Below are 26,339 nucleotides of genomic sequence, written 5' to 3' on the forward strand. Positions count from 1 at the left end.
AAAGTCATCACCAAAACCAGTCACTTAGATTTTCTATTTTATCTTCTATGAGTTCTGTATATTCAAGTTTATAATTCATTTTGAGTTACTTTTTGTGAATAGTGTATAGATTCATTTTTTGCATGTGAGTATCCAGTTGTTCAAGCACCATTTGGTGAAAAGACTATTATTTATCCATTAAGTTGCCTTTTGCTACTTTGTCTAAGATGACTTGACTATATTTGTGTGGATTTATTTCTGGACTCTCTATTCTTCGATTAGGATTGCATTAAATCTATAGATGAAGTTGAAAAGAACTGACATCTTGACATACTGTATATTCCTACCCATATGCATGGACTATCTCTCCAATCACTTAGATCTTCTTTGATCTCTATTTCAATTTTGGTGCTAATGCACATAGTATTATGTTTTTAATTTCAAATTCCACTTGCTTATTGCTAGTTCCTAAAAAGTCAATTGACTTTTTTTTTTTAAGATTTTATTTATTTGACAGAGAGAGACACAGTGAGAGAGGGAACACAAGCAGGGGGAGTGGGAGAGGGAGAAGCAGACTTCCCGCAGAGCAGGGAGCCCAACGCGGGGCTCGATCCCAGGACCCCGGGATCATGACCTGAGCTGAAGGCAGACGCTTAACGACTGAGCCACCCAGGCGCCCCAACTTTTTTTTTTTAAGATTTTATTTATTCATTTGAGACACAGAGATACAGAGAGAGAGAGAAAGCATGAGCAGGGAGAGAGGCAGAGGGAGAGGGAGAAGCAGGCTCCTTGCTGAGCCAGGAGCCCGATGTGGGGCTCAATCCCAGGACCCTGGGATCATGACCTGAGCTGAAGGCAGACGCTTAATGATCTGAGCCACCCAGGTGCCCCTCAGTTGACTTTTATATACTAACCTTGTATCTCGCAACCTTGCTATGACCACTTAGTTTCTGGTATTTTTTTGTTGTTGATTCGTTGAGATTTTCTACATGGACAGTCATGTCATCTGCAACAAAGACTGTTTTATATCTTCCTTCTCAACCTGTTTATCTTTCCCCCCTTTTCTTGTCTTATTCCATTAGTTATGACTTCAAGTATGAGGTTGAATAGGCATGGCGAGAGAGTACATTTTTGTCATGTTCCCAATCAATTAGGAAAGTATCTGGTTTCTCAACATTAAGTATAATGTTGAGTAGGTTTTTTAATATTCTTTATAAAGTTAAGGAAGTTCCCCTCCATTCCTAGTTTTTGAGAGTTTTTACCATGAATAAGTGTCAGATTTTCTGCATCTATCAATATGCAGATAATTTTTCTTCTTTAGCCTGTTGATGTGATGGATTACATTAACTGATTTCAAATGTTGAACTAGCCTTGTGTAACTGGAATAAATCCCACTTGGTTGTGGTGTATCATTTTTTATTCATTGTTTGATTTGATTTGCTAATATTCTGTTGAGGAAGAATTGATTTTTGAGCAGCAGTAAAACATATTATTTTACAATAATCCACATGTGTTTGTGCAGAAAGAAAATTTTTTTACATTCTTTGAATAGTAGAATGATTAAATACTTAGGTTAATTGGGGCTGTATAGTCAAGAATATAAAGTAATAGGATTGGGTTAAAAAATGATATCTACATATTTTTTGTATTTGTCCCCTCTCTCCATCTGCAGCATCTCTCACCAATTGTGATACCCTCCCCTCAACTCTCTACCACTCCAAATTATAATACCTTTTAGGAAAGCTCAGAAGGATTTCTAATTTTTCATGGTAGATTAAACTAAAGATCAAATTAAAGAAGTATTTTTACCTGCTCACTCCTGAAACTAAACAAAAATAATAGTAAAGAATTAAAAAAATGCAAGGCCACAAAAAAAAAAAAAGAGAGAGAGAGAGAGAAGGAAAGGGAAGGAAACAACAGATAAGTATTATCAATGAAATTCTGGAAAATGGAAAACAGATGATAGAGTGGAAATTTTCTTAGCAAGACAGGAGAAAGTTAAAAAACCCACATCCAGACTTGTTGGCAATAGCATGCCAACAAGAAGCAATCCAATTCACCTAAAAGAACCCTGGGAAGGCCTGGACGTTAGAGGCACCAAATAAGACAGAAGGTGGGTGTGAGAATGGGATTAAAGTGTCTATGAAAAAAATCTCTCCCATACTCCATAAACTCCTCTACCAACCCACAGAAGGGATAAGAGGTTCACTGTATTTTTGGAGAAGTTTAACCCTACACTCTGGCCATGGACACTAAACATTGTAGTGGAAGGCAATGAAGAAATGTCCCTGAAACATTTTTGCATGAAAGTCTGCATAGTGAATGATACCATCCAAGGTCCCTTTTCCCACTATCATCTCCCAAGCGTGTACCACCAACCACCACTGCACCACATCACCACCCTTCACCTACCCCTATCCTCCTGGAGAAAATGTGCAGAGACATTTGCATTTGGTGGTATTCCTATAAAACAACTGTGTCTGACAATTACCCTCCAGCGAAGCCCACCAGACAACAGCCCTATTCATACACATTAAGCTTCTAATTATTATTTTTTAATATCTATTTCTGTAGGTAAAAGGACAGCCCATGATCACTAAACAATTGAGGAACACCTTTAATGTTGTTCTTTTTCAAGAATGCTTTGAATATTTTAAGTCCTTTGCAATTCTACGAAAATACAATTGTCTAGTCAATTTCTACAAAAACGCCTGGTTGGATTGAAATCAATTTGGGGAGAAGTGACACACTGGCAATATTGGGTCTTCCAATTCTTCAATATGGTATCTCTCTCCATTTCTGGAGTTTTGTTTTTTTTTTTCTCAAAGGAATTTTGTAGTTTCCAGGATAGGGGTCTTGCATATCTTTTGCTAAATTCTTCCTAAATGTTGTTAAATTTGACATTACTGTAAATGGGATTTAAAATTTTCATTTCCAAGGTGCCTGGGTGGCTCAGTTGGTTAAGCGTCTGACTCTTGATTTTAGCTCAGGTCATGATCTCAGGGTCATGGGATCAAGCCCCATATCAGCTCCTTGCTCAGCTCAGAGTCTGCTTAGGATTCTTTCCCTCTTTCTCTGCCCCTCTCCCACTGCTTGTGCATGCACTCTCTCCCTTAAAAAAAAATTTATTTTCATTTCCAATTGTTTGCTGCTAGTATATAAAGTTAAAATTGATTTTTGAATTGTAAATTCGTATATTGCAACCTTGCTAAATTCTCATCTTTTTTTTGTAGATTCCTTAGGATTGTCTATGTCAACAGTCTATCATTTAGATTAATTGATACACCTGTGTAATCCACACTCCATCAAGATATAGAACATCTACCTACCCCCCAAATATCCCTTGTGTCCCTTCCTAGTTAATCCCACCAAAGGCAGTAATTGTTCTGAGTTTTTTCTATCATAAAGTAGTTCTGCCTCCTCTAAAGCTTTCCATAAATGGAATCATTCAGTATGTACTCCAGTTTTGTTCACTCAGCATAATGTCTATGAAATTCACCCATACTGTTACATGTATAAATAGTACATTTTGATCACTGAGTAATATCACACTGTATGATTATATCAAAAATTTAAAATCCATTTTCTTACCGATAGGTCTTTTGTTCCAGATTTTAGCTATTAGGAAGAGAGCTGCCACAAGTATTCCTGTCCAACTATCCGTGTTGGCATACATTTTCATTTCTCTTGGGTATATACCTAGGAGTGGGATTGCTGGCTCAAAGGAAGGGATAACTTTATAAGAAGCTACCAAACCTTTCCAACGTGACTGTATAATTTTACATTACATCCGCAATTTATGAGAGTTCTCATTGCTTTTCACCCTCCTCTCAACATTTCTATCATCCTTTCTAATTTATTTTAACCATTCTAATGGTGTCTTGTGGGTTTTGTTCCTAAGTGGGTATTTGTTTATTTTGCAAACAATCTCAAACTTACAGAAAAGTTACAGGTACAGTGCAAAGTACTCTTCCTCCTAAACCAGTTGAGAGAAGTTGCTAATATCATGTTCCTCACTTTCAAATACTTCAGTGTATATTTCCTAAAGACAAGGATAGTCTCCTGCATAATCACAACACCATCATCAAAGTGAGGAAATTAACATTAATACAGTACTATTTAATTCTTCTACCACATTTAAGTTTCACCAATTGTTCCAGTAACAATCTTAATAGCAAAAGGAGCCGGTCCAGGATAATACACTGCATTTACTTGTCACGTTTCTTTTGTTTCTTTCTATCTGGAATAGCTCCTTGGTCTTTTCTTGATTTTCATGACCTTGACAATTTTCTGAAGATTACAGAACAGTTATTTTGTATAATGTCCTTCAATTTGGGTTTCTCTGCTGTTTCCTCACTATTAGATTCAGCTTATGAATCTTCAACAGGAGTTATCGCGCAAGTGATGTTTTGTGTGTTCTTCTCGTTATGTTCTAGCAGGTGGTTCTGATTTCAGTTTGTCCCATTACTAGGGATGTTGCCTTGGCTCATTTGATTAAGATGGTGTCTGCCAGGCTTCTCCCACTATCAAGTTACTTTTTCCCTTTGTAATCAATACGTGCTTCACGAGGAGGTAATTTAAGACTATATAGATATCTATTCCCTCACCTAACTTTCAATTTATTCACATATTTACTCAGAGCAAATGTGGACTCATGGATACTTGTTTTATTCAACAGCTTACAATTTGTTACTATTATTTATTTTGAAGTCACAGTGTTCCAGATTTCACCAGTGGGAAGACCAGTCAAGCTGGATTCTATGGCCTTTGACAAATCACCATCATTCCTCAGGGACTTCCTTACTTTTGGGCACAAAATGTTCCAGGCTCATTTTGTACATTCCCTACTCCAGTCCTCAAATCAGTCATTTCTCAACAAAAAGCCTTGGTTCTTTTACATTGAGAAGCATTTTCAGAAATCAAGACTGGGCCTCTAAATATGCTCATAGTTGATGTTTTCAAACCTTGTCAGTGGTCACAGCTAGAAATAATATAGTTGTGTGTATCTATGGGTATCTATGGATACCCACATATACATACATATTTATGGACATAAACACAGGTATATATGCATATATATACACATATTATATCTATATTTATATATTTACTTACATAAGTAAATTCCAACACGACTAGTTCATTCTACTTTCTACATTTATAACTCCCTTCTCTGACAATAAGAAGCCTAGCTCCCATGATCATTAATATACATAAATAATACACTCAATTTGTTTTCTGGTTGTCCACTTCATTCTTTTTTCCTCTCTTCCTTCCTTCTTTCGGGTTACTTGAATACTTCATAGTATTCCATTTTAATTTCTGTTAGCTTTTTAGCTATATATCTTGCATTATTTTTAGTAGTTACTTCAAGGATTTCAATTTACATCTTTATATTACCACAATCTACTTAGAGTTTATATTGTACTACTTCACATAAAATATATCAACCTTTGAATATCATAGTTTTATTTACCACTCTCTCAACTTGGTGAGATTTTTGTCATATCTATTATATGTACTTATGTTATAAACCCCACAATACTGTGTTATAAGCTGCATTATGCAATCATATGCTTTTTCAAGAAATTAAGAAAATGTGTACATGTGGCGCCTGGCTGGCTCAGTTGGTGGCGCATGTAACTCTTGATCTCAGGGTTATGATTTCAAGCCGCACTTTGGGTATAGAGATTACTTAAAGATAAAATCTTAAAAAAAAAAGAAAAGAAAATGTGTACATTCTCTCCTGTTTACCCAAATACTTACCATTTCCTGTGCTCTTTATTCCTTCCATTGAATCCAAGTTATCATCTGGTGTCATTCATCTCCCACTTGAAGAATTCCCCTAAGTATTTCTTACAGCACAACACACCAATTCTTAGCTTTAGTCCATCTGAAAACATCTTTATTTTTCTTCATTTTTGAAAGATAATTTTGTAGCATATAGAAGCTGGGTTGACAGCTTTACTTATTTCAGTACTTAAAGGTGTTATTCAATCGTTGTCATGGGTTGGGTTTCCTAGGAGGTAGACTCTGAGATGGAATTTAGCCAGCAGAATGTTTATTAAGGAGTCTCCTTGGTATCAAAACCTGTGGAAAGAAGGAAGCAAGAGTAGTCAGAAGGAAAAACTGAGCTCTGATGCATGTCCTATAGTAGCCTCAGCCAACGCCCGGGGGAGATCTGGAGCAAGAATGGCCCTTCAGATTCGTCTTGCATTGGGCCAAGAAGGTCAGGTCCTGCACTGATCAACCCCTGGCTGTAGGTATCCCAGGAAGAGGCTTGATCTTAAGTGAGTCAGTGCTCTACAGCTGAGGCAATCCCCCCGAAAGGGGCTAAAAACAGAAGGTTGTCTGCTGACGGCACTCCTCCTAGCTGGGCCAATGGGTTTTTCCACTAATGTGAGCTGGGTGTGTATCACAGACTTCTGGTCTCCCCTGTTTCTCAGGAGAAGTCTGCCTTATTTGTATTATTATTTCTCTCTAAGTAAAATATAGGCCTTATTTTTCTCCTGGCTCCTTTTTCTTTGTCTTTAGATGCCAACAGTTGGTCATGTGCCTAGTGCTGTTTTCTTTGTATTTATTCTGCTTGTGCTTCACTGACCTTGGATCCATTAGTGTTTTTACCAAATGGCTAAGTTTTCAGCCATTACTTCTTCAAATATTTTTTCTTCCCTACTCTCTTGGCTCCTTCTAGTATTCTAATCACATGTATTAGACTGCTTGAATTTCAGAAACCATAGCTTTCTGAAAATCTATTCATATTTCTTCTATCTTTTCTCCCTTTTCTTGAATCTGAACAATTCCCATTTATCTGCTTTCAAATTCACCGATTCTTGCGCATTCTCCAATCTGCCATTAAGCATATCTAGTAAGTTTTTCATTTTTAGTTGCTGTATTTTTCACCTAGAATTTTCATTTGAGTCTGCTATAGACTGAATGTGTCCCTCCCTGCCATTCACATGTTGAAATCCTAACCCCCAGTGTGATGGCATTAGGGCGTGGGGCCCCTGCGAGGTAATGAGGTCATGAGATGGAGTCTTCGTGAATGGTATTAGTGCCCTCCTACAAGAAGCCCCAGGGAGCTCCCTTACTCTTTCTGTCATGCAAGGACACAGTGAGAAGGTGACCATCTATGAACCAGGAAGCAGTACGTCACCAGAGACCAGATCTATTGGTGCCTTGATCCTGGACTGCCCGGCTTCCAGAACTGTGAGAAATAAATGTTTGTTATTTAAGCCACCCAGGCTATGGGGTTTTTGTTAGAGCAGCGCAAACACACGAAAATGGACTTTTAATTCTATTTTGTGGCTGTTTCTCCATCTGTTCATTCACCAATACTACATTTTCCTGTAAGTCCTTATGCATATTTGTAATAGCTGCTTTAAAGTCTCTGTCTACTATGTACCACGTAAGGTTTGGTTTTCCTTGATTGTTTTCTCCTCCTTGCATACGGGTCATATTTTCCCGTTTCTTTACACATTTGGTCATTTTTATTGTATACTAGACATTAGGAATTATACATTGTAGAAATTCTGGATTCTATTATATTGCTCGCAAGAGTGCAATTTTTGTTCTACTAGGGAATTAAACTGGCTGGACTCAAAGTCCTAAGTCTGTCTCCTCTGTTTTTGGGTGACACCCTGAAATATCTGCTCAATTCTTTCAGTTTCTAGTGGTCACTTTTTCTCTGTACTCTATGTGGTCTCTCCTACTGATGCATATTTCAGTGGCTGGACAAGAATTTGACCAGTTTATATGAAGATTTGGGGTTCACCACCTCTATGACCCCCTCCCTCCTAGGATACGCCCTCCCAGCTCCCCAGTTGCTCTTCCAGTCCTGAACTTTATACTCTGACACCAGTATTCAGGAGGCTTCATTCTGAGCCACGTAATGGATTGGTGAACAACTGTGAGCAAAAACTCCAAATCAAAAATCACAATGGTGTAATTCCAATCTTTTAAAGGTAGACTCCTCTCCAATACCTGCCTGCATCTAGTCTCTGTCAAATATCTTCAAATAGTTGGTTTTTAATATTCCCATCCAGACTCTATCATTGTTACCTGTGGGAAGATTAGCCTGACCGAGCTACACTACCATTACTTGAAGTCAAATTTCCCCATATTACTATTGTTCTCCATACTGGAATCATACCTAAATCCTGATTTGTCTATGTCAGTGTTGTGATTCATTTCCCTTACATCGGTGCTATGTTTAGGAAGGGTCATAGATCAGTCTGGAAACCCGAAGCTACTCTTTGCAGTCTAGCTATAAAGGGCTTTAACACAGGGAATTGGTGGCTTAACCCAAAAAAAGCCTTAAGGGAGCAATGGTTAGAGAAACCGCTACTGACCTCAGCTTGGAGTGCTCAAGCAGGTGGTTTTCAAAACTCGCCTTGAAGTTTCCACAATTCTGGCTGCAACTGACTGGAGAGTAATGAACTCTCCATTACTTTGGCTCAAGGATGCCTGTCATCAATACACTCCAGCCTGGGACCATACAACAAAGGGGAATCTAGCAAATGTAGCTCCTGGCTTCTCTTCAAAGCAAAGGAGACTTTAGAAGGGGTGGTGGTGATGCCAAGTTGATCACAGATAATTCAAACAGGGCATGTGACCCAAATTAGCAAAAGACACAGGAGGGAAAGGGAGCTGCAGAGCTTCTGGAAAAAAACTATTTGCTGATAAACTAAAAACGAAACAAAACAAAACAAAACAAACCCAAAGACTCACAAGAACAATGGTCGTTCTTCTTACAATGGAGTTTTTTCATGTGATTCTTGGAACAGAGGCATTGATCTTATGATCGTGATGAGGAGCCAGCTGAGATGGAAGCAAATATGGTGTCTGAAGCCTGTCCAGTCTGGACTTCCTGTTGTGAGAATAAGTGTTACTATTTAAGATATTTTCAAATTGGCTTATTTTGTTACTTGCAGCAGATGAGGCCCCTTATTTAGATCATAGAGGTAAATCCCAGAAGAAACATTTAAAGGGGTGAAAGTGGTAGTCTTTAAGGAGTAAGACTGGGGTAATGGGATGTGGTACAGTGCACATTGGCTTTTATTCTATGTCTTGTGCTATTTAACATTGTAAAGAAGATACAGGCACTACTTGGATAAAAAAAATTAATTAGAAAAAAGACAATCTGACAACTCCTCTCCCTCTCCACATCACAGTTTTCATGATTAACTCTGATCTTAGCACAAAAGGAAATGGCAGCTAAACACAACAATTCTTCCCTGCTTTTATTTCAGGTGATCATCACTTCTAGTTGCCTATTGAAGAACCCCATCCTCATCCCCCTCAATCTACTGTCTGTCACCAAAATTATCATTCCAAAGGGCAAGTATGATCACATCTCTCTCCTGCTTAAAACCCTTAATTGGCTTCATTTTGTCTCTATAGGATAAAATGCAAATTCCTTAATATGGCATCCAAGACTCTTCATGATCTGGGCCTTCATGTTCTCTAATGTATATACTCTAGCTATTTTGAAAATCTTGGTTTTCTCCACACTCAGACGTCCATTCTTTTGGAGTTTCTTCGTTCGGAACATCCTTCCTAAATAATCCACTTTCAGCTACCTGTCTGTGAAGATTTCTTACTCCTGCAGTTCTCCTGTAGTCTCTTCTTCTAGATGCATTGTAGATACCTATAGCCTCCATCAGCACAACTTATTATTACAGCTCAAAAACCACCTACTAGAAAGTCTGAAATCCAGAAAATCTCTTAAAACTGAAATATTTTCGGTAACTCATTTGGTGACAAAACCTGAATGGAACTACTTATATTTATAATCTCAATTTATTCCAATTTGTATTAATATTCATGAACTTTGCTGCAGAAATATTAGTGGGTTTCACTGCAGACTGAAGCCTCAGACCCCACTGGCAATGGTAAGTAACACATACTACACGCACCTCTAGTATGTGCACCATTCCGAAAATGGCTACTGCAACATGTCTCATCCCACAAGTTCTTCTAGAACTTCTACCACTTATCAAGAGGAGAGGTCTATTTCCCTCTCCCCTCTTGAAAATGGGAGTGATTTTATGAATAAAAGTAGTGGAGGTGATACTGCTTGACTTCCAAGGCTAGGTCATAAAAGGTGATATGGCTTCCGCCTATTTTCCTTTCCTCTCTCAAAATGCTTGCCCTTGGAACTCAGCCACCATGTTGTGAGGAAGCTCAGCCATGTAGTGAGGCCACCTGTAGCTGTTCTAGGCCACAACCCCAGTCAAGATCTCAATTATTCATCAATGTATTCATTGTATTCATCATCAGTATTCATCAATGACCAACCAGTATCAACTACCAGACATGAGAATGAGTTAACTGCAGATGATGCCTGGCCTTGGCACTCAAGTGCCCCCACTTGTTGGCTGAGTGAAGCAAAGACAAGCTGATGCCAAGCCTTGCCCCAAACATAGATTTATGAGAAAGACAAATTTTGTTTTAAGGTACAAAATTTTAGGTAATGTTCTGCAGCCACAGTGATTGGAATATCCTCCCATTATCTTGTAAAAATGTGAAATATTCTGAATTCTAAAACCCATCAAGGGTTTCAGATAAGATCTGCATACTAAAATCATGTTTGTATATCTATTTTTCTATAGAATTAGAAGTTCTTTGAGGACAAGAACTAGTTTTCCTTTTTTTTTTTTTCTTGGTATTCTCAGAGCTACCATTTAAGATTGGGTAGGTCCTCAAGGTCTGTCTATTGAATTAATGTTGAATGTATAGATGAATGAAAAAATAAACACAGTTCCAAACAAATGGTTATTTTGAAATAGTTTTTCAGTAGATTATACTTTTTTTCAACTCAATCCATTCCCCAAAAATAACTTAGACTACCTTATTTTTATAATTATTTTCAGTTTATGAACTATACAAAAAGTTTCATCAATTTTCCTATGTTGTTTTTATCCAGAAGTGTTATCTTTTTTTTAAAGTTCCTTTTTTTTTTAAGATTTATTTTAGAGAGAGCGCGAGTGAGCATGCACGTGAGCAGGGCCGGGGGAGGAGGAGAGGGAGAGAGAATCTCAAGCAGACTCCCTGCTGAACACAGAACCCGACACAGGGCTCAATCCCACGACCCTGAGATCATGACTGAAACCAAGAGTCAGAGGCTTAACCCACTGAGCAACCCAGGCGCCCCCAGAAGTGTTATCTATTATGATTGTGTACTTTATCCATCAAAGCGTGTTCTAAATTAGCCTTGGCTGTTTCCAAAAGTCAAATGCATCCTTAAGGATGAAGATTTCCCATTACTGAAGATAATTTACTTTGATATCTTTATTATCAATACCAAATTACTTTATCTGACATCGACTCTGAAGGTTATGCCAAAACAGGAGATCCCAATGTTTTTGAACAATGCGGTGTTCAAACGCAATGCAATGTGTGGAAATGATGCACAGATGCAAGGATTGCAGCATCCATGTTGACAACGATGGAAGGAAAATACATTAATTTGGAGTGTAAGTTCTATCTTGCATGACCAAAATATAAGTTTATTTCTCTCCTGCTCATATGTCACATATACATCATGTCACACATGTACTTAGCTACATGAGGAAAGGGGAGGAAGGTAGAGAGAAAATCCATAATGTCATAAAGACATGAGTAGATAGCGTTGATTTATTTTTGAATGTTCCTGTCGGGAATAACAGTTTTAGCCCCTCCCAGGGAATGGTATAATGATGAAATCATGAGGTACGAGTTTTACAGTTTTGCTGCCCAACAACTGTCTGATCAGAATTTACTGGATCCTTACTGCCCTGCTTTATCCTCCCTCCCCATGTTGTGTAAATGGCAGAAGCCGGGATATATACAGGTGTATTTCAAGACCATTCACATTCAGAGGAAATCTCTGTGAAAGCAAGAGCCATTAGATAAAAATAATATTAACCAGAGTCTCTCAAAAAATGCCAAGAGGGGGACGAATCTTACACCCCATGGCACAACTTCCAATCTTTTCTTTCTCCTCTGGTGTTTCATGGAGTCCAGCAGGAACACTGCCTACAGACCTCCTTCTTTCCTGTCATATTCCCCTAAAATCCCCCTTTCTCACTCTCTCTCCCATGCTCCCTTCCACACACAGAGCACCCTATTCTTTTTCAGCCTACCCCCCTCATCTTCTCCATCTGTTATTTTCTCATCGTGCTGCCTCCTGAGATCAATCGGACTGGCCTTGGCTGTATTAATACCCTTCCTCATGCATTAACCTGGTCCCATGCAATCCTGGGACCAGGGACACAGAGCAAATGAAAAGAAACTCTCTTTTTCAAGGTGAGGAGGGGGAGAGGCTGTGAATCCTGAAATATGAATCTTTTCCCTTGTCATACCGACATCTTACAGGCAGAATTCCATTTCACTAAACAGAAATAGTATGATGAGTAACCTCAGTCAGATACACTGTGAGGACGGCATAAAGTACAGCATGACCCACCTATGGACTCTAGATGGAACAGTTCAAGGACCACATCTTCACCGGCATATATTGCTGCAGACCTGCTGCGGTCTGGATAAATTGATATTGATTTAAATGGATGTGTAAACAGTGTCATGAGGAACTATCTCATCCCTGGGGCTACCTTATTGCTGGGGTCCCTCTCCTTTCACCGAATACCTCAGGTATCACTTTTCTAGGCTTCCAAGGAAGTTTAAAGCCCCAGAAATTACCAAAGACCTGATAATAAAAGCCAAGTATCCACTCTTATTTCCTCTTCCTCCACCTTTGGTCTCTGAACCCCAGAAATTCTGGGAATTAAAGGGTGGAGATGCTGCAAAGCAGAAATTCCCATTTATGATTGCAAAATAAAACACAGTATACGGAATTTCATATAGAGAATGAGTAATTTCTTAGTATGAGTAAGTCCCAAATATTGCATGGGGTATACTTATACTTTAAAGAAAAGCATTCATTCTTTTTTTTTTTTTAAGATTTTATTTATTTATTTGACAGAGAGAGACACAGCGAGAGAGGGAACACAAGCAGGGGGAGTGGGAGAGGGAGAAGCAGGTCTCCTGCAGAACAGGGAGCCGGATGCGAGGTTCAATCCCAGGACCCTGGGATCATGACCTGAGCCGAAGGCAGACGCCTAACGACTGAGCCACCCAGGTGCCCCGAAAAGCATTCATTCTTTATGTGAAGTTCAAATTTAACTGACCATTCCTGTTTGAATTATCCTGGAGATCTGGTAACCCTAATTTAGGACAATCAATGAGAAGAATATCAACCAGGAATGAATACGTTAGGCTTAAAAATGGGAATTCTTAGGTAGATACTGTCTCTTGAGTTGCCCATTAAAAATATACCTAGAAGGGTGCCTGGGTGGCTCAGTCGGTTAAGCAGCTGCCTTTGGCTCAGGTCATGATGCCAGGGTCTTGGGATGGAGTCCCACGTCAGTCTCCCTGCTCAGCAGGGAGTCTGCTTCTCCCTCTGCCCCTCCCCCTGCTCGTGCATACTCTCTCCCCCCCACACACCCAAAAAGAAAGAAAGAAAGAAATACATACATACATAAATATATAAATAATCTTTTTTAAAAAGTACCTAAAACATCATAATATGAAAAAAAAAAGCTCTCTCTGAAAACAACAGGATCAGATATAGTCTGGAGTAGTAAGATGCTTAAGTAGCTGGAAATGTTTTATTGGTGTACTAGAGAACACAGCAGGGGATCAAGGAGAGGCACTCAGGGTGTGAGTGAAAGAGGATGAGGTTTAAGTGAAGGCCCGGACAACAGGTAAGAGACTGTCCTGCGAGGTCTCCTCTAACAAAGTCCAAAACTTAGGCTATTTTGCTGAAATACGACTTAAGAGCTGTGATGGTTATTTTTATGCATCAAACTGACTGGGACATAGGCGCTCAAATTAAATGTCATTTCTGGGTGTGCCTGTGAAGGCGTTTCCAAATGAAATGAGCACTTGACTTGGTGGCCCCGGTAAAGTAGATCGCCCTCCCCAAGTGGGTGGGCATTATCCAAACCGTTGAGGGTCTGAAGAAAATGATAAGGCAGAGGAAGGAGGAATTTGCCCCTTTGGCTTCCTCCCCGCCTGCTTGAGCTGGGACATCAGTCCTCTCCAGCCCTTGGACTGAGAGTTACAGCCTCAGCCCCTCTGGTTCTTTGGCCTTCAGACTTGGACTGAGCTACACCACTGTCCTTCCTGGGTCTCCAGCTTCCAGAATCAGACTGTGAGACTCCTTAGCCCCTGAGTCAATTCCTCAAAGGAATCTCTCTATCTGTGTCTATATCTATATCCCCTATTGATTCTGTTTCTCTGGAGAGCCCTGATTAACATAAGAGTAAAAACAAGGCCATTAAACATCACAGAGTTCCGGAAATAAACTTAGACCCACCCAACCTAGTGACCTCTTCCTGCACATCCCCTCTCCCCAGCCCCTAATCTGAATTCCATTTCCCATTGTGCCTTCAGTGTTTTAGAAGTGATGGCCCATGTAAAGACAGCAGCTCTTTCTCATTTTAGCAGCTTTCCAAACTGTACACTCACTGAAGTCAGGCGCAGTTTCCCAGAGGCCTGTATTTCCCACATGGCCTAAAACCTAGCAGCAAGAGCTCTGCACATAAGTAGGAGTTTCAGTGAATCAATGAATGCAATCTCCAAATGGCTAACATTTAAAAACACTAACTAGTATTGTATTATTAATCTCAAAAACAAAACAAAACCAGATCACCCAGAGAGCATCCTGCCTTTACGGTTCTCCCCCAGACGCCTTGAGAAGGAGACAGAGCACAAGGTCAGGGGGAGTGAAGGGCAGACCGCATTCTCCCGAGCTGTGGGTTTGGCACCCTTTACCAGCATTAAATTAGCCATAAGAAAAATGAATGACAGTCCTGTCAGCATGCTATACACTTTGGGGAAAAGAACAAATGAAATCATATTGACAAAATACAGTTCCTTTTTCTCTAGAATTGTTCATTTGATCTTTATCCCAAAGCTTCTTTGACATGATTAACCAAAGACTGAAAACTGAAGAGACACACAAAAGCTTATTAGATTATCTAGTCCATTTTTTAGGCCACATGTACAATTACGTGTTCCCTATAGAAATATTTTCTAGAACTTTGTCTGCCCCTTTCCCAGTAGACTTCTCTGAATGTCTTAAAGTCTTTTCTGGGGAGCGTGTTCCAGTTAGGCTCATCTTAGACACCTGACAGTTTTTCTGAAGCTTCTATTTCAATTTGTCTTATTTAAATTTTGCCCCATTACTCCTACTTAGACCCTTTTCCCGTCACCATATTGTAGATAGTTTTCATATTCTTTTTTAGGCATAATTTAACCATGCTTCACACATTAACTTGAGTAGACAGTATATGGTATAAATTACACAAAACAGCGATGTGTGAAGACATTCTGTGGTGAATAAATTAAAGCATTAATTTCAGACATATCAAACTAACACTTTTTAAATTTGTGGTTCCTATAATTTTCAGACCTGTTTCTAAAGTCTCTGCAGGGGGGAATTAAATGGAAGAGATTAGCCTAAAGCTTCTCCTTTCATTTCATAGGTTGGAGATCAGCCATTCCCATGAATATTTAAGAGAGAAAGAATTTTTTTTTTTTTTTTTAAGAATTTAACACAAAGGTCCTAGTCAGATTTAAGGAGATGTAGCCATTCAGACATACAGGTGAAAAAGATTAGGTTTAGCAAACTCCCTAGACATCGTCACCAACAATCTGGCAGTTAAGAGAGAATTAAGGGAGCGGACATTATTGCCCACAGAGTATATGTGAAACTGGGTACACTGAATCTGAATTGAATGAAGAAGTGCACATGTTTATAGTATGAAGACTAAAAAAAAAAAAGAGAACCAAACTCCAATTTAACCAGAATTCCTCTGTGTGAAAAGGAAAACTTTCCCAGCACAGGCTCTGCTGGGATCCTGGGGTTTCTGGTTTCCACAACTAATACAGAATTGCTGAATGGACAAGGATCTGGCAGCAAAACATACGCACACAGTTCCTTTTAAGTAGTGAGACTTGAGAAGAATCAAGTTTATCCTCACTCCCAGTTTTAATTTTCACCTAAGTATTTACCACGTTTACGTTATTTTTTAGTTTGTTTATTGTCTGTCTCCTCTGGCCCTTACCTAGAATCTAAGCTCCATGAGGACAGAAATTTTATGTTTTTGTCTTGTTCACTTCTGTATTCCTGGTACCTAGAACACTGCCTGACCCACAGCAGGCAGTTAAGGATTGGTTAAAGGAAGTCACTTATTTGCCACTGATTTCTCCGTTTACAGAGTCAGACAGAAAAATAGCATGCATATGTCTTGGCTAAAAAGAACTAGATCAAAAAAAAAAAATTCTTCTTCTATGGGAAGAAGTTTTTTAAATTCTTGAGGGTGGGCTTTGAGGTAGTATTATTCCTTAAAATATAAACTAGGAAGTGTCTCAGATCTGACCATGTCATCCAAGGTGCTAAAGATGAGGCTCCATGAGGGCAGACGCAGTGCCGCATTGTTCTCTCTGTATCAGCTTCTGACACAGACCTGGAATGAGGAATAAATAAGATCGGTTGGAATAGTTGATATAGACTATGCTAGCCACTGGTCTAAGCACTCACATGCATTAATTCATTTACTTTTTTACAATAGTTTTACCTGGGGACACAATTATTATCCGCAGCTTCTCAGACAAAGAACATAAAGCGTAAGAGAATAAATAACTGCCGGTTATCAATGTACTGTTTCTCAGCTCCAAACCCATCCTCCTTTGCCCTGTTTTGTGAGCTGGGACTGGCCAAATATTGTGTCAACAGAGGGCACCAGAGGGACACTGCAAGGCTGCAGCCCCAGGAAGACCCTCCCCTGCAGGCCCCAGCCCTCCATGTTTGTTCTTCGGCAGGAGAAACCAGAAGGCCACTTGGAGGAGTCCCAGCTGTACCTTGGGCCACACTGTCCTCCCTGGCTGCTTCTGCAACACAGCTCTGGCCCTACCTTCTGGAAAGTCTTTTCCCACCAGCAGGCTGCATGTTCCTGAGGTACCCACAGCTTCTCTGAAGAGGACTGACTCCCAGCCTGGCCCTTAGTTCCTTTATTGTCTCCTCTCCTCAGCCAAGAGGTAGTGGTTGGCACGTAACTTTTACTCCTGTAAGTAGCTAGCCCCTTCTACTAGTTAACAATTCTTTATATTAAATTGTCTCTGGATAGAGTGCTGGAAGGGTACTCTATTATTTCAGACCCCAAGTTGTCCAAGACTGTACCACTAGGAAGCAATCAAGCTGGGCTTCAAACCCAAAAAGTCTGATTCCAGAGGGACACTCCAAACTATGAAGCTACACTGTCTCCAATGTTTGCGATAGAATCCAGGTTAACTCCCCCCACAGCCTGGACCCTCTGAGGCTGCAAAAATGAGAATTGCAATCCAGGAGTAAAGTACTGAATTGCATCTCCTCAAATATAACATGGATTAATACTACACAACCCTAATCTTAATATTTCAAATCCCTTTTTTTTTAAAAAGATTGTATTTATTTATTTGTCAGAGAGAGAGAAAGCACAGCAGGGGGAGCGGCAGGCAGAGGGAGAAGCAGGCTCCCCACTGAGCAAGAAGCCTGATGCGAGACTTGATCCCAGAGTCCTGAGATCATGATCATGATCTGAGCTGAAGGCAGACACTTAACTGACTGAGCCACCCAGGCGTCCCTCAAATCCCTTTTATATGCAGAATTTCACCACCAAACAACTATAGGGTTGAGAAGGCATATATTACTATTCCTATAAAGAAACTGAAGCCCACAGATATTAAAATTTTGCACAAGTAGTTACACTCAAGTCTTCCAAGTCCCAGCCAGAACTTTGTCTATAATATCACCATCTTGCCTTAAGTTTTAGTTACTCTGGAGTGAATTGGACTATGAGACTGAATAATGGATCTCCAAAAGATCCATGTCATAATCCTTGAAGCCTGTGCATATAACCTTTTATGGAAAAGGGAACTTTGCAGATGTGATTAAATTAAGGGGAGAGAGGAAATGATCCTAGATAATCAGGGTGGCCCCTAAATGCCATCATAAGAGTCCTCATAAGAGAGGGGCAGAGAGAGACTTCACACACGCAGAGGAAAAGATGTTGTGAAGACAGAGGCAAAGATGGGAATGATGTGGCCACAGGCCAAGGAATGCCCGTAGCCTCCAGAAGCTGGATGAGAAAATGCACAGAAAGAGACAAGGAACAGATTCTCCTCTAGAGCCTCTGTAGGGAACACAGCCCTGCTGACACCTTGACAATAGCCCAGCAATACTGATTTCCAACTTCTGGCCTCCAGAACTGTGAGAGACCAAATTTCTATCATTTTAAATCACGAAGTTTGTGGTAATGTCTTATAACAGCCTCAGGAAACTAAAATACTGACAAATTCAAGTTTAAAAGAAAAGTTTATACAGATAGAAAATAATTTCTAAACATGACATAAATAGTTTTATAAAATTAGAGTCATTAAAATGAAGATGCTGAGCACCTGGGTGGCTCAGTCGGTTAAGCCTCCAACTCTTGATTTTTGACTCAGGTCAGGATCTCAAGGTCGTGAGATCAAGCCCTGCGCCAGGCTCACGCTGAGCATGGAGCCTGCTTGAGATTCTCTCTTCCTCTTCCTTTGCCCCACCCCCCCAAGTGCTCACGTGCACACTTGCTCTCACTCTCGCTCTCTCTCTCAAAAAATAAAATGAAGGATGTTAAGAACATGCAGAATGGGGGTGCCTGGGTGGCTCAGGTGGTTAAGCATCTGCCTTCAGCTCAGGTCATGATCCCAGGGTCCTAGGACCAAGCCCTGCATCGGGCTCCCTGCTCAGTGCGGAGTCTGCTTCTCCCTCTCCCTCCACCTCTCCACCCCCACGCTGGTGCTCCCTCTTGCTCTCTCTCTCTCAAATAAATAAATAAAATCTTAAAAAAAGGGGGGGGGAACATTGAGAATGAAAACACAAGCTAAATAGAAAATAAAATCTTCCAAAATTGAATCAGGGAGAAATAGAAAATCTGAATAGCCGAATTACTAGTAACAAAATTGAATTGGTAATCAAAAAACTCCCAACAAACAAAAGTCCAGGATGAGATGTTTTCACAGGTAAATTCAACCAAACATTTACAGAAGAGTTAATATCTATTCTCTTCAAACTATTCCAAAAAACGGAGAGGACGGAAAGCTTCCAAATATATTCTACAAGGCCAGCATTACGCTGGTACCAAAACCCAGACAAAGATACTACAAAAAAGCAAAAAGAAAGAAAACTATAGGCCAATATCCCTGATGAACACAGATGCAAAAATCCTCAACAAAATATTAGCAAACCACATTCAACAATACAATAAAAGGATCATTTACCATGTTCGAGTGGAATTTATTCTGGGGATGCAAGGATGGTTCAATATCTGCAAGTCAATCAATGTGACATACCACATTAAGAAAATGAAGGATAAAAATAATACGATCATCATAATAGATGTGGAAAAAACATTTGACAAAATTCACCATCCATTTATGCTAACTCTCAAAAAAGTGGGTTTCAAGGGAACATACCTCAACATAATAAAGGCCTTATGTGAAAAACCCATAGCTAATATCATACTCAACATTAAAAGCTGAAAGTTTTTTGTTTAAGATCAAGAACAAGACAAGAATGTCCATTCCCTTCACTTTTATTGAACATAGTACTGTCTATTCAACATAGTCCTAACGACAGCAATTAGATAGGGAAAAGAAATAAAAAGGCATCTGAATTGGTAAGGAAGAAGTTAAACTGTCACTATTTGCAGATGACATGATACTGTACATATAAAACCCTGAAGACCCCACCAAAAAACTATCAGAAATAGTTACAGAACTTACAGAATTCATTAAAAATTCCATAAAGTTGCAGGATACAAAACCAATATACAAAAATATGTTGTGTTTCTATACATTAATAACAAAGTAGCAGAAAAGAAATTAAGAAAATAATTCCATTTACAATTACATCAAAATGAATAAAACACCTAGGAATAAACTTAACCAAGGAGGGATAACCAAGACTTGTACTCTGAAAACTACAAAACACTGATGAAAGAAACTAAAGTCAACACAAATAAATGGAAAGCTATTCCATGTTCATGGATTGGAAGAATTAATATTGTTAAAATGTCCATATTACCAAAAGCAATCTACAGATTCAGTGTAATCCCTATCAAAATACCAATAGCAGTTTCACAGAACTAGAAGAGATAATACTAAGATTTATATGGAACCACAAAAGATTCCAAATAGCCAAAGCAATCTTAAGAAGGACAAAGCTGGAGGTATCACAATCCCAGACTTCAAGATATACTACAGAGCTATAGTAATCAAAACAGTATGGTACTGCCCTAAAAATAAACATATAGATCAATAGAACAGAATAGAAAGCCCAGAAATAAACCCACACTTACATGGTCAATTAATCTATGACAAAGGAGGCATAAATATACAATATGGCAAAGACAGTCTCTTCAACAAATGGTGTTGGGAAAATTGGACAGCTACATACAAAAGAATGAAACTGGACCACTTTCCCACACCATCCACAAAATAAACTCAAAATGGATTAAAGACCTAAATGTAAGACCTGAGACCATAAACTGAGAAGAAAACATAAGCAGTGATCTTTCTGCCATTGGCCTTAGCAAATTTTTCTAGATATATCTCCTCAGGCAAGGAAAACAAAAGCAAAAATAAACTATTGATACCATACCAAGATAAAAATCTTTTGCACAGCAAAGGAAACCATCTACAAAATGAAAAAGCAACCTACTGAATGGGAGAAAATATTTGCAAATGATACATCCAATAAGGGATTAATATCCAGAATACATAAAGTATACAACTTAACACCAAAAAACCAAATTATCCAATTTAAAAATGGGCAGAGGAACTGAATAGACATTCATGCAAAGAAGACATCCAGATGGCCAACAGACACATGAAAAGATGTTCAGAGAAATGCAAATCAAAACCACAATGAGATACCACCTCACACCTGTCAGAATGGCTGAAATCAAAAACATGAGAAACAACAAGTGTTGGTGAGGATGTGGAAAAAAAGGAACCCCCGTGCACTGTAGGTGTCAATGCAAATTGGTGCAGTATGGAAAACAGTATGGAGATGCCTCAAAAAATGGAAAATAGAATTACCATATGATGCAGTAATTCCACTACTGGTTACTCATCGAAAGAAAATTAAAATATTAATTTGAAAAGACATATGCACTCCGATGTTTACTGCAGCATTATTTACAATAGCCAAGATATGGAAGCAACCCAAGTGTCCATCCATAGATGAAAGGATAAAGAAGATGTGGTATAGATATACCATGGAATATTACTCAGCCATAAAAAAGAGGTATCTTGCCATGTACAACATGCATGGACCTAGAGGGTATAATGCCGCGTGAAATGAGTCAGAGAAAGACAAATAGCATATGATTTCACTCACATGTGGAATTTAAAAAACAAACCAAACAAACAGAAAAAAAAAAAGAGAGAGAGACAAATAAAAGAACAGACTCTTCAAAACAGAAAACAAACTGGTGGTTGCCTGAGGAGAGGTGGGGGTGGGGGATGGATGAAAAAGAAGGGGATTAAGAGCACACTTATCTTGATGAGCACTGAGTAACGTATAGAATTGTTAAATCATTACACTGTACACCTGAAGTGAATGTAACACGGTACGTTAATATACTCAATTAAAATAGAAAAAAGCATATGTACAAGAATATCCATCAATAGAATAGAATAGACTAAACAATAGAATAGACTAAAAAAAAAAAAACTGTGGTAGATTTAGATGATGAAATAACACATCACAATGGAAAAGAGTGAACTGCCATTATACCCAACATGAATGAATCTCACACATAGAACGCTGACCAAAAGAAGCCTGACGCAAAACAGCATATGCTATGATTCCATTTATATGAAGTTCAAGAACAGGCACATATTGAGGATGGTGACAGAAGTTAGAACTGTGGTTTCCCTGGGGGGTTATGGGCAGGGGAACCACAGGGGAGCCTGCTGGTGGGCTGGAAATGTTCTGTATCTTAATCTGGGGGTAGGGAATTTACATGGATGCATACCTAAGTAAAAGGAATTGAAGTGTACACATCAGATTTATATTCTTTACCATATATAAGTTAGATCTTAATAAAAAAGAACATTAAATATTTATTTCAAAGAAATGACAGAAATGTAGCAAGGTTAATGCATCACATTTAAGATCATCAGAAAACCAGTATACCATTCCTAAGTTTCACTTAAAAAAGTTTTAGGATTTTCCTCATTTGCAAAATTGGAATAGTTCTATCTTACCAACCTCATACAGCAACTAAGAGAATTAGATAATGTATAAATATCTTTGCACTCCTATAAGAGAAGTCCCATGTCAATATAAGGTAATATTTGTGGAGCATTCCAAGATACCATTTTCACTTAAGTCATCTCTTAGAAATAGTACTTCCATTCTTTTAAAATACAATAACTAAAACCCATAAAGTAAATGAAAGAGGAACCTTGAGTTAGGCCAGCAACAAACTGATAAATTGATAATTGGTACTAAAGTAGAGCTGCCCATTCTTTCCATGACCCTTCTGATGGGCAATTATCATTCAACTGAAAAGTTCATCTTTATCCTCATGTTAAATCTTCCTGAAGGATTCTAGAATCTACCTAGGACAGGATACTCAATTCCAGAGACTCCAATCAAAGATTTATAAAGTTTCAAGCCCAATAATACCATCCTGCTTATCTCCTTTTTGAGAGTTATTTATAAAACAAACAAGGTTGCAATCATCTCTCTCTATATAAATAGCGTGGTTCAAATCACGTAGCTCCTCTAAATCAGAGCTGTCCAGTGTGGTAGGCACTAGCCGTATGCGGCTACTGAGCACTTGCAATTTGGCTAATCTGAATTGATCTGTCCTCTAAGTATAAGATACATACCATTTTCAAAATTTCATACAAAAAAGAACATAAAGTATCTTACTAATATTTTCATATTGACTACATGTCAAAATGATAACATTTTTAATACACTGGGTTAAATAAGGTATATTACAATGAATTTAACTGGTTTATTTTTAGTTTTTTTAATGTGGCTAATAGAAAACTTTCAATTCTATATATGGCTTGCATTTTCTATTGGACTCCAGAGAGCTAAAGATGAAAATTTTCATAACGCTATTTCTCTCAAGACAGAATTTCCAAAAGAGTTTTAAGAATTAGGGTGAAAATTGCTTACATGTTCTCTAGCCAAATTACCTTTGTCAACAATTAAAATCTATGTTGAATCTTTATAATCAACTGAGTTTTAGAATGGTGTATATTTGGCCCCCATGAAGTCACAGAATATTTAACCAGGTTTCCCTGAACTTTAATAATTTGTAAACCTGTAGTTCTAAAACTTTTCAGGGCTTTATGCTGTTGAGGCAAAGGAATAACCTTAACAGATCTCCAACATGACTTTCCAGGACACCCCAACACAAAAGCTACATTCAATTCACCAAAAATGATACTGCTATGAGCTGAATTGTGTTCTCCCAAATTCATATGTTGAAGCCCTAACCCCCAATATGACAGTATTTAGAGGTAGGGGCTTTGGGAGGTAATTAGGTGTAGATGAGGTCATGAGGATGGGGTGCTGACGATGGGATTAGTGTCCTTAAAGAAGAGGAAAGGATCAGAACTCTCTTTCTCTCTGTGATGTGAGGACACTGTGAGAAGGCAGTCATCTACAAACCAGAAAGAGAGCTCTCACCAAGAACTGAGCCTGCCAGACCTTCATCTGGGACTTCTAGTCTTCAGAACTGGGAGAAAATAAATTTCGATTGTTTAAACCACCCAGTCTACTGTATTTTGTTATGGCAGCTCAAGCAACAAATACAGACACCCACTGCTTAAAGCAATCTCTTTTTTATTAAATATCATAATTAATCTTTACCTAAGGCTATTTATGAATACATACTTTTTGTTATATAAAGACATAGTGAGGGGCGCCTGGGTGGCTCAGTCAGCTAAGTGTCTGCCTTCGGCTCAGGTCATGAACCCAGGGTCCTGGGATCAAGCCCCACATTGGGCTCTCTGCTCAGCGGGGAGCCTGCTTCTCCCTCTCCCTCTGCTGCTCCCCCTGCTCGTGTGCTCACTCGCTCTCTGTCAAATAAATAAAATCTTAAAAAAAAAAAAAAGATGTTCTACACATATGAAAAATTAAAAAATACATAGTGATTTGCACAATGTGAAAAATAAAAAGTATTTGTTGATTTTCTCTATGTGTTAATAGGACAGGTCTGACCTATGGCCTCTGTAGACCAACTCACTCATAGACCATCTACGTTGAGCCAGGTAAAAGGGTTGGGGAAAATTATTATTATCTAAAAACATTGTTACTTCAAAATATTTCATTCTTTATTATATAAAAAATATTTTCTTCTGTATGTGGAACTCGTATTTCTATTCTAACTGAAAATGCAAAGTTGTTCATCTCTCCCCTAGGGATCTGCTTCTTGGTGTGACACTTTCAGTGATTTCACCACAGTTTAAGCATAATAAAATCTCATTTTATGCTCCAAGGCAGGAAGGATCCTAAATATTCCTCAACCAGTATAGTGCATAACCTTGTGGCTCTGGGGATAGCATTTAAGTAAACATCACAAAAAAGAAAGGATCCCAGGCTAGGGAATAAAATAGTATGCTTGTTTCTTTAGAAACATTCAAAACATCATCAGATGTTTACTGCCTGGTTTTAAAGAAAGAAAGAGGGAGGAATGGAAGAGAACCAAGTAACATAGTGGATTTAATCCCTTTTTATCACTTTAGTCTCTTTTGCCACCTTTGAGAGCTCCAAGGGGTCTAAGTGACTCCCAGAAAACGATACAAAATTTTGTGTGTCCTACACATATTTTCTGGGAAAGGGACCCTGAGCTTTGAGCATAATCTCCAAGGAAACAGTGACCCAAAAAAGGCTAAGAACCTCTTGGTTAAGGTTTGCTTAAGGGAAGTGAATGGACATTTCTGCTCACACCTGGCCAGGTATAGAGCCTCCTCACTTGCCGCCTACCCCCTAAGACCTCAGAAAGCATACCAGGTCCTGCTTCCACTATTTGATTACCTTGTTCCTCGGTTTTGTTTCCTGGTGTGTGTATGTTAGCTGCCTCCAACTTCCCCCTTCCTAAATTGTCCTATTCTGTGTATCCCAGCGAAACAGAGTGGCTGTCTCCTCCTCTGAGGGCGACCCAGGGTGAAATGTATCACATTTACCAACATACCCTTTTCCCTTATTCCTCGCCACTCTTTTGGGGGCCACCTGAGTTTGCTACCGTGCTGAATGGGTTGTCCACCTCTTTACTCTCTTTGCATTTAGGTCTAGGAATGGTCAGTTTGGTGAGGTACTTTTAAGCATGTCCGGTTATAGTCCTGTACTGCCGTTCCCAGGTGGTGTAAAATTCTCTTCCATTCCCATCCTAAAGAGGTTGTGAGAAGGAAACAGCGTGCTCCAACCCCCCAGAGAAGAATATTACATAAAAGTAATAAAAGCATTCTGTTGCTGCCAATTATTTTGTCACTATTACACCACGCGGCAGAGTCCCCCGCACCTGCCTTGGCCATTTCTTCCCTAAGAGTCCGCAGAACTGACGCTGCACCCCTCACTCCTTCCACCCTCTCCAGGACCCACATTCCAAGCTGTCTCCTTGAATATAACTCCAGGTCTTCCTACAACCCTCTTTGTATTGAGGTAAAGAAAAATTGAAGCTCACTCTTTTCTATACTCTCCTCACCAGTAAATTCTCAAACCTCTTAGTTTCCTTGCAGAGCGCAGAGGGGCAAGTTGTGTGTGTGTGCGTGTTTTCTAAAACTTGCATGAGCCCGTGAGTGTGGCCCTCCGACATCCTGGATCTCAGGGCAAGGAGTGGGCTGGCCGGAGGGTCTCCGCCACCCAGCACTCCGTGTAACACGCTCGGCCCCGGGGGGCGGCGGCGACAGGCTGGCGAGCTCGGGGCGGAGAGCCGGGCCCTGAGCAGCAGCGCCCCGATCCCCCGACCCCCGCGTCCGGCCGGGCCCGCAGTCCCCGCGGGAAGGCCGGCTGGCCGGGCCGAGGGCGCTGCGCCGCGGCCTCCGGCTCCTCCTCAGGGCGCCGCGCGTCCAGGCCGGTGGGTGGCGGCGGTCCGGGCCCCCGGGGATGGCGGCGGCCGCGCTCCGCCAGCAGGTGGCCCCGGGGTCCCGGCGGCGCCGCCTCCTCCCCGGCGCCCCTCCTCCCGCGGGGGCGGTCAGCGCCCCGACCCGGCTCGCACCCCGCCGCCGCCGCCGCCGCCCTCGGCCCGCCCGCCTTCGGCCCGCCC

The 26,339-nt window shown here is 39.8% G+C and overlaps 1 long non-coding RNA gene across 1 annotated transcript in view; it reads right to left on the bottom strand.

Moving 5' to 3' along the window:
• The window catches only part of LOC118021571, a 41,796-nt gene that overhangs the window by 14,689 nt on the left and 768 nt on the right, over nt 1-26,339 (bottom strand). The window contains exons 2-4 of the long non-coding RNA XR_004682225.1: nt 16,092-16,493; nt 8,710-8,848; nt 5,746-6,069 (exon numbers count right to left, since the gene is read on the bottom strand). This is a non-coding gene — a long non-coding RNA (uncharacterized LOC118021571). The remainder of the gene's footprint in view (nt 1-5,745; nt 6,070-8,709; nt 8,849-16,091; nt 16,494-26,339) is intronic.

This window comes from Mirounga leonina, unplaced genomic scaffold (assembly GCF_011800145.1).
Source record: "Mirounga leonina isolate KUSES-001 unplaced genomic scaffold, KU_Mleo_1.0 Mir_175, whole genome shotgun sequence".
In the NCBI taxonomy this organism is placed as follows: domain Eukaryota; kingdom Metazoa; phylum Chordata; class Mammalia; order Carnivora; family Phocidae; genus Mirounga; species Mirounga leonina.